At 39.8% G+C, this 11,172-nt stretch overlaps 2 long non-coding RNA genes across 2 annotated transcripts; both read right to left on the bottom strand.

Annotated features, from left to right (window-relative positions):
* Positions 1-4,359: 4,359 nt before the first annotated feature.
* Positions 4,360-6,816, bottom strand: LOC148703613 (uncharacterized). Its single transcript, XR_015987762.2, has 2 exons — positions 6,676-6,816; positions 4,360-6,483 (listed from the first exon to the last, which is right to left on the bottom strand). It is a non-coding gene; the product is annotated as an uncharacterized LOC148703613 (long non-coding RNA).
* A 1,293-nt stretch (positions 6,817-8,109) lies between these two features.
* Positions 8,110-8,769, bottom strand: LOC148703612 (uncharacterized). The gene is made up of 2 exons (XR_015987761.1): positions 8,546-8,769; positions 8,110-8,408 (listed from the first exon to the last, which is right to left on the bottom strand). It is a non-coding gene; the product is annotated as an uncharacterized LOC148703612 (long non-coding RNA).
* Positions 8,770-11,172: the final 2,403 nt, after the last annotated feature.

Raw genomic sequence — 11,172 nt, 5'->3', positions numbered from 1 at the left:
AGAAAATAAGAAGTGAATGAATTAACACTGGGTTGTGCCATGATACAATCAGCAGAAATATATTCTAGAGCATGCCATCACCACACCTACAGCTCAGAACTATAATTTAAGAAATCATTTAATGGAATATTAGAACTGTGTGTTACGTATACCTATTCCAAGACCTAACGTTTTCTTGGCAATCTCAGCTGACAAAATATTGATACAAATACTACTGAAAGCGAAGCTCATTCTATCGGCAGCCCACTTGTTTCCCGTTTGGAACACGCCAAAGCCAAGGAGTTAGACATACGTGAGAAGGAGAAATCCTACTTTTTCGGTTTTTTGGGCTACAAAATCGGGGTAGCCCTCCCGAGAAACAAGCCATTTGAGTCCCTTAAATTTGGGCAAAGCAGCTCAACCTACAGTGGAAGTCCATCACCCTTTGGAAGATTGGCATAAAGTTTAGCCTCACAAGCACCGTCTTCAAGTGTAATAAGGAGAGCACAAGGGGATGAATTTCTTGCTTATCGGAGCATCACAACCTGATGGACATCAAAGACAGCAGCAATCGAATACTCTACAGTAGGTTTCTAGTTGATGACCTACCAGTTGTAAACCCCATTTGCATATGATTGTAGCTGGGCAGCAGCATAACATGTTGGCATGCAGATGTACGTGTACTTACCAATAGAATACAGAGAAGGTCAATATGTATAATTAATTTTGGGGTGTTTTTTTGATACTAAGGGAGGCAAAACCCACTCAGGTCTTTATTAAAAGAATTAGTAATTATAGAAAAGATGAGTTACAGGAAGTAGAAAGTATGTCAGATCGGAACTACAAGTGTTAGTTGTAACCAAACAAACTCATGAGAAAGCAAAGAAGATAATAATCTATTAGCTGTGTATAAGTCAAAACAGAAACAAAAAGAAAGAATTGTGTCATCTTTTGAAGAGCAGACCAGCCAGCCAATTTAGCAAAATCAAGAAGATCTTTCTGATTGTAGAGTATAGATCAATCCTTAAACAGATGCATTACCTTCCAAAATACCTTTTGTTTTGTTGAGCTTTTGTAAAGAAACATTTTAGCCGGAGCCTGCAGATTAATTTTGGGGTGTTGAACTAAGTTAGCTAGAGTCTGCAGTCATTTTGAATAACCTACAAGCACCGCCGATCATCAGAATGTTATTCTTTTAATGGTAGATGTGGAAGCTTTTTCCAGCTGCTCTTGTTAATCTTTTTTAGATGAGGAGCGGCTCTCCCTTTCTCATCCTATCTCATCATGTGCTCATTTGCTATGCTTTGTTGAGATCATCCGCTATAAGAAAAGAAAAGGTTTCGGCTGCCACGGCAATATAAGCGCCCTCTTTGCTACGGCATTGACATAGTGCGAGTCTGAGAGAAGTTTTGCAGCGAAGACATTTAATTTGATGTTCAAAGAAAATTTCAGTTTAGTTGTTATATATTTTATATACACAACGGATGCGCAACGCACCGTCTGTTTTGTTGGAAAATTTTTTTTTAACAATTATTTTTTTATATTTAGTTAACCAAAAAAAATATCGCATTTCAGGATGTGCTTATATTTAGTTATACATTTGTTTTTGTTAAAAAATATATAAAATATGTATTATATTCTTAATAAAAAATTATTTTATTTTATCTAAAAATTTAAATATATTTTTTAAAAAATTGTTTAATTTTTAGCTGGTAAAAATTAATTTTTTCATATCTTATATATTTTTTTATAAAATATGATGAAAAAAATATTTTTTTTATTTTTAAAAAATGTTTCAACCAATTATAAGATATTTTTTTATCTGGTTGATCATTCTTTTTCCTTTCCTGGTGGTCCAATGAAACCGACTTTTGAAAAGTCTGTCCCTAGGGAAGTCATTTCCAGAATGATGATGAATTGAGATAAAAGGCCATTAGGTGTGACATTTGTTTAATGCCTTGTAATTGATATAAGCATAATTTTAAGCTGGGCTAGCTCTTGCTAAAGGGCGGCATGGCCTTTGTGTGTTTAAAGAAATATACTCCCCCTCAGATCGGCCACCTTTCTAAAGGAGAGCATGATTGCTCAATCTCATCAAGAAATAGTTCAGCTAATTCATGGGTTAATTAACAGCAACCTTCTGGACCGTTGTTGCATGCACTGGATGAACCAGAGAGAGATTGAATCTGTAGTTCACAAATTCTTATTAGGGGGCTCTATTAAGTGATGGGGTAATGATTTGATTGACGGTGATTATATAATAATATTTGTCTCTACTTGATCGATACGGATGACGTACCAAAAATAAAAAAAATTTGTACCGTACCATATTGATGTTGTATTAGTATGACAGAGACAGGCAAACTTGTTGCGTATACTTCAAATCAAGGACTTTTCTTGTTGGGAACATTTCAAAGTAAGGACTCATAGATATGCCTCTTTGATTGATTGGGCTAAGTCATCTTAAAAAAAAATGTATGAGGCTATTATGCGATGATCTTGCGGTGCCTCAAATGAAGCAGGCCGATCTCCAATCTTTTTAGGTAGTAGGAATGCATGCCTAGCAAACCTGTCGAACCTGTCGGCTGATCCCACGTGATGTTTGATTGCTAATAAACAAAAAACTATTTATTATCAAACCGAGTATAGGTGACTTTTTTATTGGTCTACCTCAATCAATAATAAAGTTTTTTTTTTCTTTTTTTTTCAGGATAGATTTATATTTATCTTATTGTTCCTGTATGAATTGTTGGAGTTTTAAATTTTTAAACCAATCTTATCCCTTAAATCTTAGTTATTATTATTTTTTTTTGGGCAACACCTCTTTGTGAAAAGTTATGACTTTTCAGAAGAGAATAAAATTTTAAAATATTATATATATATGAGGCATCCGACAGTGTATTGCTTCCAAGATTGAGATATTGTTTTTTTTTAATACTTTTAAGACTGGGACACTATTTTTCTTAAGTACCCTTTCTTTCAAGTTTCTACTTTTCTTTTTATTTTCTATAAAATTTAAAAAAATCATTCGGATTAAGCCTTTTAGCGATTTTACATGTTAGAGGAGCACCGAACTAAGTATATAAAAAACTTTTAGCTTAGAAATGAGATTACCAGGTGAATCACATTATTAGAACAGTGTATATCACATACTTCGGTTCAAATTATATTTTTTAACCTTTTAAAATTTATTTTAATAATTTATTTTTTTATAATATTATTTTAAAATAATAAAAACAGCAATATAATAATTTTTAGACCGTATTCCTCCAACATGAATATTATACTCCAGATAGCATCGTTAGCCAATAAAATATTTCAAAACGTGGTTCACTACTCAATTTTTATTCCACATCTGGGTAGAAACTAAAAGTCATAGGGAGGAGGTAGGCGGCAGCGGCGGCCTTCATGAACGCATTAAATGAGATTGGTCGTCTCTTTGAAGGAAAAGAAAATGAAAAGAGATTGGTTGTCCATTCCCAGGACTTCCATGTCGAACACTGCATTTAAGTTTAAATGCCAAGAGTTTCCCCTCCTCTGCATCCATTGAAGAGTCCACCTAAGCTAAGATTTGGTGAGCTTATATATATGACGCTAATTAAGTTTGTTTGAAATCCCATCCTTTTCTCATTCATATAACATCCTGATCATCAGATTAAATCTTAGGCATGTGCTCGAGTTGGTATTTTGTCCGCTTTCGTCAGGTCTAAAAAGGCTGCGGTTGTTGAACTTGTGTTCCATGGGATTAGAATCACAAACACTATAGATGTATACTCAAAAGAAACCTAGCTTTTGCTGTGTCCATAGTCAAATCTCAAAGCACATGATGTTGGACTTTTTGAAAGTGAGGATGCAAGAGCTCAGGCGAGGAGAGGAAACTATGAGTTTTTTGAAGATATGGACATGGGAAAATGCCCAAGGTTTTATCATCAAAAGAAAATGCCAAAGGTTTTGGTATCTCACAGACGAGATAAGATCACCAGTTAATTAGTTCTATCTCTATCTAGCGGTCTTCTTTTTTCCTTCCTTTCTTTTTAATGTGTTTTGTAATTTTTTGTTGAGAACTTGGTATTCTGAGCTATTATAGTAACAGGGTTCGCAAAGAGAAAGGTGAATCCTTGTCATTTTCAAAGAAGAGAAACCAGCTCATCCAAAGTGAGGGAACACAATCTGTATCTTCTAGTGACTGGAAGTTAAACAAATGAAGCCGTTTATTCGTCACTATAAATTTTCTTTTTGCCTATCTCAACTATCCACAATAAAGTTGTTTCATCTGCATGCAGTTCCTCGTTCCCAATATATCCAAGCTCTATGATTTAAGTAAATCAGAACAGTTGGAGTATCGACAAGAAAAGATAAATAATTTGAACTTACGAAAGATAAAAACGGGAAAAAGAAACTAGTAGTAAGTTGAAACATATGCAGACTTAGATTGAAGGTTATAATTCCATAACTGTAGTCCCGTTTCTGGATTCTAATTATGTGTAGGAAGAGAGAGAGAAAGACACGCTTGGCGAGGCTTGAATGCGTGCAGCAATCGGTACTTTAGGATGTACAAACAGCTGCTGCGGGCATTCCCATGGTCATAAAATAACAGGAAACACTTATAACATAACAATACTCATTCATCCACGCACTCTCTGAAATGGTCCTGAGGGGACGGCGAACCGTGCGGAGAAAGAGCGTGACAGGTTCTCCGGCTCGACGGACGCCGATCCTTCATCAAAGTTCTGGGCATATGTGCAGGGATCGTAAGGAACCTGCATCGGGGCCGTCGAGTTAAAGATCCTCCGTTTCTCCTTGATGATCCTCCGCCACCAACCCCGCCACCTCGTGCCGGTGGCCCGGGCCGATGGGTACTCCAACTCATCGTCGAACTCCCGGCTGAACCCGGAGCTCCACCGGCGGCCGTTGCCAACGTAACAAGACCTCTGCCTCTCGAGCTCTGCTCTGGAGTCCATGGCCCTCAGCCCCTGCAAGGCTGGGCTCCATGGGGTTATGTCCACATTTATAAGCAGGGTGTGGCTGGTGATCAAGGACGTGGCATAATGATGGATTTTTCCATGTAATCCTTCACTGTTTCTGGGCCCATGATGAGAGCGATTGCTATTCGGCCATCGGCCGCGCCTCATAGCAGCGCTAAAAAATTTTCAGAGCCCATCCAATCTGGGCGGCTGTGAGCCACATCGCGATGCGGATGATAGTGGGCCATCGGTGGGGATTTGGGCCTGATCCATGAGAGCTGGCTCGTAGTTGGATAGCCGTGGATTTATTGCTCCTTGGATATGTACATATGCTTCGTCGGAGCTGAAGTCAGAGTCAACGGTCGAAGAACCGGGCGTTTGGTCAACCTTTTCGCCTCACGCCGCAATGGTTCGAGAATAAGTTTCATTTTAATACGCTGTCGTCACGTTGGAATTTGTCCGCTATCACAACAATATATCATGAGAGACGAAGTAACAAGGAGAAATTGTATCCTGGAGCCGGTCTATCAGGTCTGTAATACAGGTCCACATGGTCGGATGTTATTGGCCCGGCCTACGGTGGACCCAATCTAGAATATAATTTTTTAATAATATATGCAATAAAAATAACTTATCTATAGATTCTTTATATTATTATATAAACATTTAAATTAGAATAGCGGTCTCCAGATATCTTGAACGGCGGTCCTTGGTTTATCATGATTATGATGAATTAAAGGGGTACTTTTGTCCCTAAGAAGTTTTTATTGATATGGAGATAATTTTTGGAAGCATATCAAGTAGAGTTGGGACCTGAAAACTTTAAATTAAAATTTATTTCTAGTAAACTTTTGGAGGACTTAGAAAGCTGTTCCAAAACTTTTATCAAATATCTTAAAATTATTCGACAGTGCTCGGTACTTCAACAAGTACTTTTTGGTTCTCAACCAACAAGGCAACAATGCCAAACGAGACCTAAATAGGGTGATGGGATTGAGTCGTTATAAGCGTAAGCTATTCTACTGGTTTAATAGACCATCTGTTGCAACATGAAAATAAAAGATTAAGAACTAATTTTTGGATGCTCTCCTCCAAGTTTTTCATCTCAAAATTATCCAAAAGAGTTTTTGGCGCTTCATCAAGTATTTTTTGACTCTCCAACAGTAATGCCAAATGAGACCTTAGTAGGGTGATGGAATTGACTCATTATAAGCGTAAGCTATTCTACCGGTTTAATAGACCATCCCTTGCAACATGAAAATAAATGATTAATAACTAATTTCTTGATGCTTTCCTCAAGGTTTTTCTTCTTGAAATTTTTCATCCATCGCTTTGCTTATCTAATGTAAGGGTAATACCAATAAAAGACGGTATTTGTTTTTCCATGAGGTTCAAGTATGTCTTAATCCAGGCGTGCACTCGGCAGTTTGCGCCCAATGTTTTTAGAGTCTTCTAATAACTAACGGCCGTGGCAGTGTTTTAAGAGGGAAAGCAATGTAATTGAAGTCTCCAACAATTCTTGTTGATATCGGTCAGTCGCCTGTATTTGACGAGTAAAAAATAACAATTAGCATTTGGATATCACAATTAGGAGGCCTCTATCTTTCCCACCCAAACAAGAAAAACAAAGCAGAATAGAAAATAAAATTATTGTTCTTATGGATTCACCCATCTCTTCTCTATATGACAAAGTTATAAAAAGTGCAAATAGATGGAGAAACTTAGAACTCACCATCAATCATTCCAGCATTTCCTGGATACAAGATATTCACCAACAAGATGTATGCAAGTAGGAGAATTGCACCACCTCCATGAATCCCAAGGAACAAGTAGTGTTTGATGGTTACTAATATAACGTTTATTTCGAGAAAGAAGACCATGGCGTTTATTCGGGATGGAGGAAGAACGAGATGGACTGGATCTTGCTGATGTGCCTCTACCTCATTTATAGGATAGATCGATGCTATCCACTCCAACCAATGAAGAAGCACCACGTGGCAGATAATGGTCCAACACTCAAGATTTACAAGATTTTCTGGATATGCTCAACCTAAGGGTAGTGGTCTTGACCGGCCGGATGAACGGTGCTCGATTCCTTTCGACGTTTTCCAGCATCTTCTGGCATGGATCGGTCTTGAGACGTGAACCCCACGGCCGGGAAAGAGGAGCTCTGAGTATTTAAATGCAATCAATGTGGGATGAGCTTGGAAAATATCAACAATGGGCCTCTAGGTGTGAAATTTAAATTCAATCATCTAAGAGATCTTATTCTCCACAAAAAAAAAAAAAAAAAAAAAAAACTTCCCATTAAAATAAATAATGATGTTGTTTTTTACATCAAATAAGTGGCTGGTTAGAAATTTGATCCGCAAAGCTTTTATGCAGTGATTTATAATGTGAAGGTGATTAATGGAATTTGCTTTCATTATCTCAATGAAATTGGATGCATTTCCCCCTCCTGTCTCCAATAAAAAGAAGAAAAAAATTACCATCGGCTCATTTACTATAGCCATTAAAGCTAATTAAGTGTTCTAATCATTATAAGATATATTTCTAACTGGGAGCACTCAATCTTCTCCTGATGTGGTGCTGCTGATATGAGGTTGTACCAATGAAGAATGAAATGTGCTTGGTGTAATAACCAATCTAATTAAAGCAAAATGAAACTTCACTATAGGCCTAGCTCATGTGTTTCACCCACAATTGACTCATAATTCAGCCGATTGACCTAAACGAAGAAAGCTAGATTTGCTCTTACCAAATCTCAAGATCTAAATTTCTCGGAGTGTTGTGGGTATGGTTGGATTTCTAGCCAAACTAAAGCAGAAGCACACTTCCATATATAGTCATGAATACCACTAGCCTTTTTTTGAGATAAATTAGTTTCACTATCTTGCCTAATCTTTGGAGAAAAAAAAAGTCATGATTTGAGGTGCAATCTAGTGAGGGGTCGGTCACATTAGAATGCTGTCATGGGTCAGCCATTTGTGGTCGATATGTCCAGGTTGCCGGCTATTGCGGAAATATATGAGAAGCCTGGAAATGTGAGGGCGTGTGGTCTGGATGTCTCTTTAACAAGAACTCCTAGAAAACCCATTTTATGAATCATTTTAATTGTCCGGTAAGTGACCGGGAAGCAAGACATGCATGTTTGGAAACAAAGACATGGAGTTCTTGTTTTATAAAATCAAGTACATGGAGATACAATTCCCATACAGCATTCTGGTGCTGCTTACGTATAATTTTCTATACAACTCTTGCTTACAGAATCTTTAAACAAGAAAGTTAATGCACAAGTTTTGAGCGATCGTCCCATGCACCACAATATAGGAGGAAAGTGAACACAATTTCGGGGAGAAAAGAAATCAATCCATCCAATGCAGTATGACAGTCAGTGGACAAGATAGGTCACGAGGAGTGCAACGATCATAAGCACATAAGCTATCCCTAGATCGATTGCCTTGCCTGCATAAAACAAAAAAAAAAAATTTAAATATGAGAAAGGGAAACATTAATGTTCACTGGATTAAGAAGGAATTCGAATATCCAAAAGAAAAGAATGTTAGAAACGTAAAATAAACAAGAAATGGATGCATGCGCACCATCACTGCTCGCTGCTTCCACAACGGTCGATGTGGCCGAGCCTTGGCACAGTAATGGATGAAGGAGCACTGCAAGCAAGACGTAGGTCAGGATGAGAGCTTGAACTTTGATGGAGCCCATATTGGTTCTCGAGCGTACAAGAAATGATGAGGAAAGGCAAGTGGTCAGGTAGAGAAGTGGTAGGTGAATTGGAAGTGAAGGGTGGCTGATGGTTGGAGAGAGGCCTTCCTACGTGCATCGATATATATAGAGAGAGCTCTCGAAGCAATTGAAGTTGAGATATCTTGTCTCCTTCAGAGTGAACTTAACATCGTTGACTAGTCTCTGGAGAGGTGCAGGGTGTTTCTCGGAAGGTGGGTTAGTACTGATTAATTTGGAATTGACCGGCCCACCGGTTTTGATTAGATCCAACGTATACCGTACGGGGTTGGTGCGTAGACGTGGAAGTGCAGTTCCTGCAAGCTGCTTATATTCCTTAGAGAGATATTAGTCCGAGTCGGCTGGCGTCGTTAGATTAGAATCTTGACCGCTAAAGGAGTCTTGGACCCAATGATACGTACGAATACATACATATACACACACACATATATATATTATATAAATTTTGTCACGGTGAAATAATTTGTTTGGCATGGTAAACAGGCAAACAGCAACTTGAGAGAGGATCTCAATCCTCCATTTATCGACGTTAAATGGTGTTGTTTGAACCTGGACATCAATGGCAAACGTGAGAACCTTCTCGGGCTCTTAGTCCACTCCCGGCCAAACCAATGGCATCGATTGGAAATTGTTCAGCGACGACGACTACGATGATGATGATGATTGATGAATATAAGAACCACAATATTATGTTCAGACATTTTGTATTAGGCCGGCAAGCATAGCAAGGATGAGTCAACTTCTCATACAGGCCTTTCGGACCCAGTCAAAGGAAGACCAAAAAGGTGGAAGTGGTGAACAATTAGTTGAAAGAGAGAATAGCTTATTAAGATAAAATAGTAAAAGCTCTTGTCATAGTGCAAGTGATCTGAAAACATGAATAGGAAGAGAACCGACAGTGCAACACATCTCTAGCGTCATGCCTCAGCTTTCAACAAAAATCTCAAATTTACAACTTGTCTAATTAATTTGATCACCTAGTTAGAAAATTTGTTACAAAGCTAATACAATCTTTTTGAGCGTAGCTCAGCCATATAGACAAGAATATCTACAGACAACACATCCATATCAAACAGATTTATGTCTCATGAAGTTATGAATGGTCGTGGCTTGCTACCTACATACATAGCAAGAGGAAGAACAGTAGCATTCGTATTGGTGCACAAAAATGATAGACCCAGAGAAGATGGGAACAGAGAGAGATAAAGAGGAAGCAAGACCATGGGAGTGGTATGTCCTAGCTGGCTGGCGGAGGGCTGGCTGGTGGAGGGTATCACTGCTTTGGCGTAAGATCTGCAGATATGTGCCCATGGTCATGTCGCGATGCAGGTGGCTGATAGAGGATGGCTAGCGAGTTGATGTGGTGGAGGATGCATGGGTGGACGAGATCCCATTAAGGCGTTGGCCGACCCTAGTCAGTGTTAAGGTTGGGGAGGGACTGCGGGTGGATGATCTGCTCCTTTCCGATGGAGGGGGTGGGATACCCGCCAGATCAGTCAGCTGTTTGGTGAGCCATTTGCAGAGCGGATTCAGCGATCCCAGTTTCGATACACCCATGCCCAAATGTCGGAATTTAGAGCTCATCTTGTAGATCTACAGTCAGGGTGGCCGACATCTGGGACGTTGTCTAGAAGGGCGAGTAGTAAGCAGTGGATTTTGATTGGATTTGGTGGTTTGGGTTGCACCCTAGGATTGCTTTGTTTTTTTGGAAGATCGCTTAGGGTCGCCAACTGACAAGGCTTTTACTTTTTGAGAGGGGCATGGGCATCCAACTTCAGTGCCCTGAATGTTTGACGTACAAACGAGTCGCTAGATCATACTATTTTTCAGTGCCACTGGGCTAGGAGGATCTGGAGGCGAGCAGGGTTTCCCGTGGAGTTCTGGTGTCATGCGACGTCGATCCTTTTTGAAGGTGCTGGGACGTTTGGCAAGGGCCTCACATTCTAGACCGGAGGCGCTGAGGGCAACCTATATTGCCTACCAGATATGACTGGCAAGCAACGCATGGAGGTTCGGAGAGTCGAGCTCCCATCCGGGGGTGGTGGTGGAGAGGGCGAGGCTACTAGCTAGCAGCGGAGATCTCTCAGGCGGACCATTTGGATAGACTTTTGATAGCTCGGAACATCTGGAGCTCCACCTTTGCTAGTAGAGCACCATGTATGGTGTTTTTCCCCTGGGAGCTCCTACCCCCGAGCTTCCTCAAGGTCAATTTTGATGGTTGCGTCCTGCAGGGCGGCATAAGGGAAGGTACGGACTTTGTGGATGGAGGCCCGAGCTCCAGGGTGGTTGCTGCTGGGGGTTACTGAATGTTTGATACCTCGGTGCCCGGAACTGAGTTGAGAACGACTTGGTCTGGCTTATACTATGTGCGGCATGCCCTACAGACGAGAATGGCCGTTTTAGAGGGCGACTTTGCGACGATCATTGGGTGGATTCAGAGGACTTCGGGGGGGGATTGGCAATCACC

Source organism: Phoenix dactylifera, chromosome 5, assembly GCF_051530095.1.
Source record: "Phoenix dactylifera cultivar Ajwa chromosome 5, Ajwa_hap1_PhDact_Kaust_v1.1, whole genome shotgun sequence".
NCBI lineage: Eukaryota > Viridiplantae > Streptophyta > Magnoliopsida > Arecales > Arecaceae > Phoenix > Phoenix dactylifera.
Note: the sequence above shows the minus strand (reverse complement) of the source record. Positions and strands in the feature narration are given on the sequence as shown.